The 8,525-nt window shown below is 38.7% G+C and overlaps 1 long non-coding RNA gene across 2 annotated transcripts; it reads right to left on the reverse strand.

Moving 5' to 3' along the window:
• Positions 1 to 5,798: 5,798 nt before the first annotated feature.
• On the reverse strand, positions 5,799 to 6,873 carry LOC149208737 (uncharacterized). 2 transcript variants are annotated; one of them, XR_016252153.1, is made up of 3 exons: positions 6,566 to 6,873; positions 6,415 to 6,464; positions 5,799 to 6,255 (listed from the first exon to the last, which is right to left on the reverse strand). It is a non-coding gene; the product is annotated as an uncharacterized LOC149208737 (long non-coding RNA). The 2 variants fall into 2 exon arrangements; XR_016252152.1 differs by having other exon boundaries at positions 6,391 to 6,464.
• Positions 6,874 to 8,525: the final 1,652 nt, after the last annotated feature.

Genomic DNA, 8,525 nt, shown 5'->3' on the forward strand with positions numbered 1-8,525 from the left:
ACTATGCAGTGACTGAACTTTTTTTTTGCAAAAATTCCTCTGTTTGGCCAAGCAGAGAGAATGTGCGTTATCTTCCTGTTGACAGTGCTGGATCGGCCAACATGTCAGGGGATCTTCTTGATAAGAAGTCTTGATTAGACCTCAGACCGTTTGGTGTAGGAGTCCCAACAGTGGGTCGTATGGTAATGCCTTGATCGCGATTTCACACAGAGGCAAGTAAGATGACTCTGTTGGTAGCAAGGGTGCGACAACTACAGTAAGACAAGGAAGGTGCATGAGAGGTTCTAACACACTGAGGGCGAGGTGAGTGCTACCCTTGGAAACCTGTGATAGCACTCGGCTTGGAAGGGAACACGCGAAAAGATACATCACAACATGGAAGGCAAGTTAGCGAGCAATCCAAATTGATGGTTAAACCAACATCACATTTCAAAAAGATTCATACATACTTATACATAATCGTCCATACATGCATGTGTAAGAAAACAAATACATATATCATTTAGAGTAAACCAGATAGCATAGAATACAATACAACATATGCATGAAACGTGTTGGCTCTGTTATATTAAATGTAAGCTCCAATCATGCAATACATCCATGTCCAACCACAAGTTCCAATAGTGGAACGTTACAGCCACAACTGCCTGCTCCTCCAAAGAGATGTACTAGCTCTGCACAATGGAGAAGCCAAGGCTTGTTACAATATTGTTCAAACTTTCTCTACGATACACCTATCAAAGGTTGGCTGACCAAAAGCCTTTACAATAAGTTATGAGGTTCTATTTATAGCAAAGGGTGGGGTGACCCTTGACATTCCCCTTTGTGACAGTTCATCTACCCTCATGACTCTTCATCTACTCTATGATTGTTACATCCAACTATTGACACTTGAACTTCCACTTGACACGACGTTACATTACAATGCACATGTGCTCATGTGAGACAAAATGGCTTGAGAAAGCCATGCAAGACATCACTGGCACTCAGTCCATTGTGGTGAGACCAACTCTTTGACATGCTTGTGATGGTGAAGGTGGTGAGTTGATGCCAAGCTTGGTCATCTGTGATGGTGTGCATGCACCCCATGGTGACATCTTTCTGAAGCGAACTCTTGCCTCCATTGCATCTGAGTGCATTGGTGTGGCTCCTTCATCCAACTCGTCTGCTAGCATGTGCATGGTCTTCTTGGTGCAACTGAACTAGAAACACACTGATGCATAGTGTTTGTTTTGATCTTCCAATGTGTGTTGGTGGTCATGTGCATCAACTGTCAACTACATGCTCAGCTCCAGTCGAACTTGCTTCTTGTCTTCGCCTTGGTGAGTGCTTAATGGGTTGGATCGCATGCGTGCGCACAATGACATGCATGCTGTTGAATCCCTTGCATGTGATCAAAAACACTGCTCACCATGTCTACTCCGTGCCAGCTACTGGGATGGATCTATAACTTGTACAGATGCAGTTTCATCCGTGAGTGCATGTTGCGCCCCATGTTGTTCTTGTTCCTACTACAACTCATTCATTGTTTTGTGCAGCTCATGTTCCTCCTTGAGTTGCTGCTTCAACACATGCAACTCCTTCCTTATTCAATTCTCTGTCTTCGCGCGATCGCATCGTCACCTCATAGCCTGAGTCAACAAAGTTGCTTTCATCATTAGTGGATCTGCTTGAGCTTGCAACTTTTTTCTGCCTTCATGTTTCAACAAGCTTCCACTTGCATTCCTTGCATCTGGTATGTTTCCTTCAGTTGTTGTTAATGATGCTACTCGTTGTGATGTTGTGTCCATCATATCTTGATTTCCTTGTTTACGAACAACTTGTTGTCTTCGTGAGTAGGCAAGCTCATAGACACTTGATCGACTACATCCCCAAGTGTGCTCTGAATGGTGTCTTCGACTCTGCTCTCCTGGAAACCATTATAATTGTGCTACTAAAAGGTAGATGAACACCTGTGATACCTGGAGACATTGAAACACTCATGGAAAATAATCTATCAGTCGAAAACCAAAATGAACTTGAGAACTGACTTGCAACATACCTATGTGACTGATTATGAAGGTCGCGCAATTTCCACCGGGAGGTCGGGAGACTGACTACACAAGGCATAGTTTGGGCTTCTGGGAGGCTAACTGATTGCTGGAACTATGCAATGCACAGTCCATTCTGGCTGTTGGCTGTTGGAATTTCCAATGTGCAATCTCAGCTGGTAATGGTTGCAGACTCATGACTACATTGCGCAATTTTCTGGGCTAGCAGTCACTATCCCTCATAATTGCGCAATGCAAGACTAGAGAACATTCACTGGGTAGAAATGTGCATTACCTGAGAGGAAATTAGAGCCTTCCCCCTCAGGATTGTGCAATGTTGTCTTAGTGAGGCGCAGTCTAGGCCAACATTGCCCAGACTCGCCAACAGGCAACTGAAAGCGAAAGTGAATGAAGATGCATGGCGATGCTGAGTGTAAGCATAAGGGAATGATCATGCATGCAAATGGTGAATGGCAGATTCAGAAAATGGAACGACATGCATGTGAGTGAGGCGAGTCGCTAAATCAGTGACCATTCGTGAAAAATAGTTTCATGCATGCGACAACAGTGAGATGTTAATGAAAACTGAAACGGTGCATGTATCAAAACGACAGCAAGTGCTCATTGAAATCAAGCAGAAAGCGTTCATACGAACTGAAACACAAAAAGCGCTAAAAATGAAACATAAGACATGGAAAGCGGGCTTACCCCAAAACAACTGTGTTGAATGTGCCCACAGCTCCTAGATCCGATGTGCGATGTCAGAGCTGCAAGGTTGATGTGAGAAGTGAGCTCTGCATCATTCGGTCGATGAGTTTTGATCAAATCGAGATTGTGATGTGCATGCCACAAATCTAGGGAAAACGGAACTTGGTTGGAGGTTTCTAAAATGATCCTTGCATGGAACCTCCAACTGCCAAAAATAGGTCCCTAAAACAAGGGATGCCTTTTCATGCTACCTTGGGAGAAGTAGCCCATGCATGCAAGTCTGTTTTGCTCAGTCCAAGAGGAAACCGATCAAATCAATTGCACATGCAAGAGGCTGCTCAACTGCTGGGAGAAAGTGCTCATTTTTTGCTAGGAGCTAGGCTGGTTACTTAGAAGATTTGTGCAATTTTTGGGCAAAGCAACTAACTACTGCCCAGATTTGCGCAAATTCTGCACTGAGCAGCCCAGCTGGGAATGATTGTGCAATTTTCTTGGTGAAGCTTGCTCAGCAGAATTATGCAATTCTGGGGCCCAACAGGCTGCGAGTCAGGATTATGCAATTTTTGGAGGGAAGGTTGGTTTCCCTCCAGATTTGCGCAAATTCTTGAAGGATTTTCTCATCCTGCTACTGGACCAAGTCATGCTGCTATGAAGGTTGGTAGGGAGGCTCTGAAATGAAGCTAAGGCAAAATTTGGAGGGTTGTTGTAGCCACTACAACACTTCCTCATACGAACTCGGTTTTGAGTGAAATGAGTTGCATTGGGATCGTTTCGCCGAGACGAACGCGATCGTTCAAGTTTCGAGCAATTCTGAGAACTTTGATTTTTGAGCTAAATACTGAGCACCTGATCAGTGTTGGAGGATATGCTTAGGATGTACATGATGCATCAACCCACGAAGTGGGAAGAATACTTACACCTAGTGGAATTCACATATAACAATAATTATCATGCATCATTGAAAATGAGTCCATTCGAGGTATTATATGGAAGGAGATGTAGAATACCTAGCAACTAGAATAGCCCAGAGGATAAGCTGATGTTAGGGCCTTAGATGCTTAAGGAGATGGAAGCTACGGTGAAAAAAGTCTGACACAACCTGAAGGCAACCTAGGACTGACAAAAAATTTATGCTGACCAGCGAAGAACCTACCGAGAGTATCAAATAGGAGAACATGTGTATGTGAGGGTAAAACCCAAACGAAGTACCTTAAGATGGAGCGGATGCTCTAAATTAGCCCCTCAGTTTTGTGGCCCATTCCAGATCATTGCTAGAATTGGCCTAGTGGCTTATCAACTAGCCCTACCTAGTCATATATGTGTGCATAATGTGTTTCACGTCTCTTTATTAAAAAAATACATACATGACCCTAGACACATTATTCATTGGCAGGATGTACAGGTAGTGGAAATAAATTTCTTTTTATAAAAAAAAGACTATGTTTCAAGCACTTTTGCTGAGAAATAACAATAATAATGTTTGGTGGCAGGTCGAACCGGACAGGGAATTCCCAGTCGAACCCTTTCATATTCTCGATCGGAGAGAAATAGCATTGTGGAAACAAGTTATCCCCCAGGTTAAGGTGCAATGGGAGCACTTTAGTCTAGAGGAGGCTACCTAGGAGGATGAACAATTCATGCAAGAAGCATATCCGAGCATGTTCTAGAGGCAAGAAATAACCAGGGACGGTGTTTCCCTCAAGGGGGAGGAATGTAACACCCCGCTGGTATTAGGATAATTTTCAAGAATTACTTTACTTTACTTTACTACAGGCAAACTAGCATAAAGATTTGATTTAATGATGTATTGTCAATATGAAATTAATTATAAAGTTTTGTGAAAAGAAGTCAACCACAAGTCATGGGGATAGAATGAAAATAAAATATTTCATACATGGAAACAATTAAAAAAAGAAACAGTTATGAGTTAGCGGTTATCTACCCAACTTCTCTCCCAAGAAAGAAAACTCTTGGAAAAAAAAGCCAATAGGGTAAGGGGTACTTGAGGCAAGGGAGAGGAGGACTGAAGGAAAAACTTGGGCAAAACACTATAAGGTTGTTGGTATTGCACTAGGTTTTGATTCCTTGAGCTGGTTGGCCAGTGGGACTCATTAAAAACCCTATGTTTGAAGCTGGTTGGAACGAGGTGGTCCGGGGAATCAGGAGAAGCAAAGTAAAATTGTTTCTAAGTATGAAATTGGCTCGAGGGGAATACCAGAAGTGATTCTGGTTCTCGTAGGTTGGGAGGAACATTTGATTCCCCATGGTTTTGCGTTTGGTGACTCAGTAAAGTACAAATAAGTATATATTAATGCTGGCTATTTTGTTAATCATTAAGGAATTAAATGGAGACTAGTTTTTAATTCAAGGTTGAGTATTCTAGTAATCAAAGGTTTGTTTTTTTATTCATAATTAAAAACAAGAAATTCTTGTATGAATTCACATGTTGTGATTAAAATAAGCGTATACATATAGTGCTACATTATATATGTATATATTTATAAGAGACAACAATTTAATAGTTAATGTGAACTAATGGTTTTAGCATTGAATATTTATTAAGAGAAAACTAAAAATTGAGTATGTAAATGTAATTATTTTGCGAACATACAACCTTATGCAAAATGAATAGAACAGAGCCTTTATGCACTTACATCACTAGTCAGTCATGTACAGGTAGGTACTCAGGTTTTGATAAAAATAAACGTAAACGAAAATAGAACTGTGAACTTCTTTCTTCATTTGCATGCTAGAAATCCCTAGGAAATAAAAGAACATGAAGTATTTTTTCCAGGATGGGGCAAGTCGAAGTAGTTCCCTAGGCTAGCTATGAATAGCACTTTGAGAACAACCTAGGGTTCTTTCCTAAAAGTCCTAGGTTGAACAATAGGAATCCAAAATATTATGGGACAATTTTCTTATCAACAGATAATAAAGACAATCGAGTGAAACTTCTATTAATACAGCTAGTAGTAGTAGAAGCAAGAAAACTTATTTCCATGAGCGTTAACATCACAACTCAGAAGAAACTATATTTTGCATGCAACAATTTAAATGTTTGAATCATGTTACAGTGTAAATATACAAAAAGACCAAAATTTGGTTGCAAATTCTAACAAAAGATAATTTAAGAGACCAATCATAATGGTCGATAAACAGGAATACTCAGAACCCATGTTTCTATCAAATAAGCCAAGGATAAGGGTCGAAACCCTCTCTGTTCCAGTAAATACAAGAAGTGGGTATGTAAGCTTAAACCAGAAATTTACCCAGATTCTCGCTATAGCGAGATAAGAAAACCCTACTTCTTTTTAAACAAGTATCTCTAGGAATTCGACCTGGAGGAGAAACCCTCAATTTACAACAAGACTTCCTCTTCGAGCCAGTGTATTCATAATACCATCTTTCTGAAGCTTAACATTGTAATAGGAACCATATCTGGAAGCCGGAGCAAACATAGTAGAAGAAACCTCGGCATAATGGCTCCTCCGAAGGATTGAGCTGTATGTTGGTTTCCCTATAAGAAAATAAACGGAATGGGTATTAAACGTTACAGAGAAACTGTGATAACCGGTGGAGAGAATATCCCTACGCTAATCTACCTTGAAATGGAAAAATGAACCCATTGTAGGTCACTCTATTGACGGCTTACTTGAAGGGGAAAATGGGGAAGTACCCTGAACTTGATGGATTTCCATCGGCAGTGGCATCCGAAGTCGTCTTACCCTGCACATCCACACTTGTGTGAGATTCATCTTAATTCACATAAATAATCAGAACTCAAATAAATCAAGACTTGACTAAAAACATGGAGATCAGTTCTGTACCGTGACATTTCTGGAGGAAAAACATGAGTCTGGGATTGCTCAGCATGTTATAGAGACCGAGAGGTAGACTTTAGCCAGCGAAAGAGAAAGTAAATCCACAATCTTTCTTATGTTGCAGAGCGGGGTGGAGTGAATCGTGAACCAGCAAAATGAAAGCCTGAGTTGTGCAGGAGGAGGGGGTAGTTACTCTTTATCCTCTGACAAACCTCCTCGGTCGTCGTTGGAACCCCAAACCACTGTTGTCGCTGATCGGAGGGTACTCCCAAGGAGTTTTGTTGTCGTCCATTCACTATTGATCCGACGAAGGAGGGTACACCAAATGACCAACACATAAGAGAGCCTAAAACCTTTGTAGGGCTTGGGTTACAAGGGTGAGTGTTAATACCAGAGGTTAATACCATACGTAAACTTAAATTCTAACGAAATTAACAATAAACCATAGTTTAAACCTTCAAACATTATCATTTAGAAACCCGTGTGATGGGAATTGCTCGTGTTTCTTCGTTTGCGTTGACATATGGCCGAAGCCCACAGATATTTTTTACAATTACATATGGCCGAAGCCAACAGATAAACAGAATTTTGGCCGAAACCAACAGATGAGCAGAAATACGACATAGCCGTCACAAATACAATACACCATAACGCGGAGCCTCAACCACCCCTAAGAATTGATCCTCGCGGGGGAGCGAAAGCCATCCGCCCCGGCCATCATGTCATGCACGTCACATGCGCGCGTGTATTCCATGACATAAAAAATTCGGCGGTTTTTGGTATACTTAACGTATAGATTTGTAGGTTCAATTTAATTAAGCCGTTATGCTTGATTCGTATCGGATTTGACTGGGGATGCACCATCCTTCTCATTCTCCTGTTTATACTTCTAATTTGTAACCTGGAAGATAAATTTAAAGCACTGCTCCTTAGCTTTCAACGATTTGTTTGCTTTAGTTGTTCCTTATTATGGACAACTGGTTTGTTTTATTTTGTTCCTTATGATAGAAATGTATGTTCATGGTTTTTACATTGTGAAAATGTCGTTTATTAAGAAAAAAAAAAAAAAAAACTAAAACTGGATACCCTGCAATTTGTTTTATTTTTCCTCTTATTTGAGTTCTGAAATAAATTAATATATATACGTGGGGTGGATTTTCATAAAATATTTTATATAATTTAAATTTTAGATAAATTATTAATATAAAAATAATTATAAAATACAATATTAATAAAAAATAAAATAAATGGTATCCTTTTGAATATAATAAAATTAAATATGAATATTTTTATATATAAAATGTGAAACAATTATTATTTATAGTTTTGTATGTTAATAAATATATTAAAATTTAATATTTAAAAAAAATCTAATTTTTCTCTATAGATATAATGATAATAATAAGAATAATACATGTTAAGAAAAATGTCATTAACTTATATGTCAGGAAGATATGTATCTAATTATATATACTATGAAAATTTTAATAAAATGGAAAATAAAAATATTATTAAACATATAAATATTTTAACAAAATTATTAAAAAAATCTAATTTAGATAACCATTAAATTTCTCCAAACACAATTTTTTTTTCAAAATTATTAAAAAAAACCCTTCCACATTTTAATAAATATTTAAAAAATCGAATATTAAAATAAACCTATACTCAGTAATTATCCCTGGGTTTTTAGTACTTATTCCTAGGGTTTATTATTTCCTTGGGTTTATAATATCATCATTGTCAACCATGGTCAACCATATTTATTTTATTTTAGGGTTTATAATATTTATCTTAGGGTTTATATAACTTAGGCTTTTAATATTAATCCCTTAGTTTTATTATTCCCTTTGGTTTATTATATCAATCATGGTGAACCATGGTCCAACGTCGCATTGTGACAAATATTATCTCAACATGAGAATCAACCATGATCCAATGTTGCATTGTGACAAAGATTTTGTCG

This window comes from Pinus tabuliformis, chromosome 1_2, assembly GCF_031772625.1.
Source record: "Pinus tabuliformis cultivar Carrire ecotype Pingquan chromosome 1_2, CPIR1, whole genome shotgun sequence".
Taxonomy (NCBI): Eukaryota; Viridiplantae; Streptophyta; class Pinopsida; order Pinales; family Pinaceae; genus Pinus; species Pinus tabuliformis.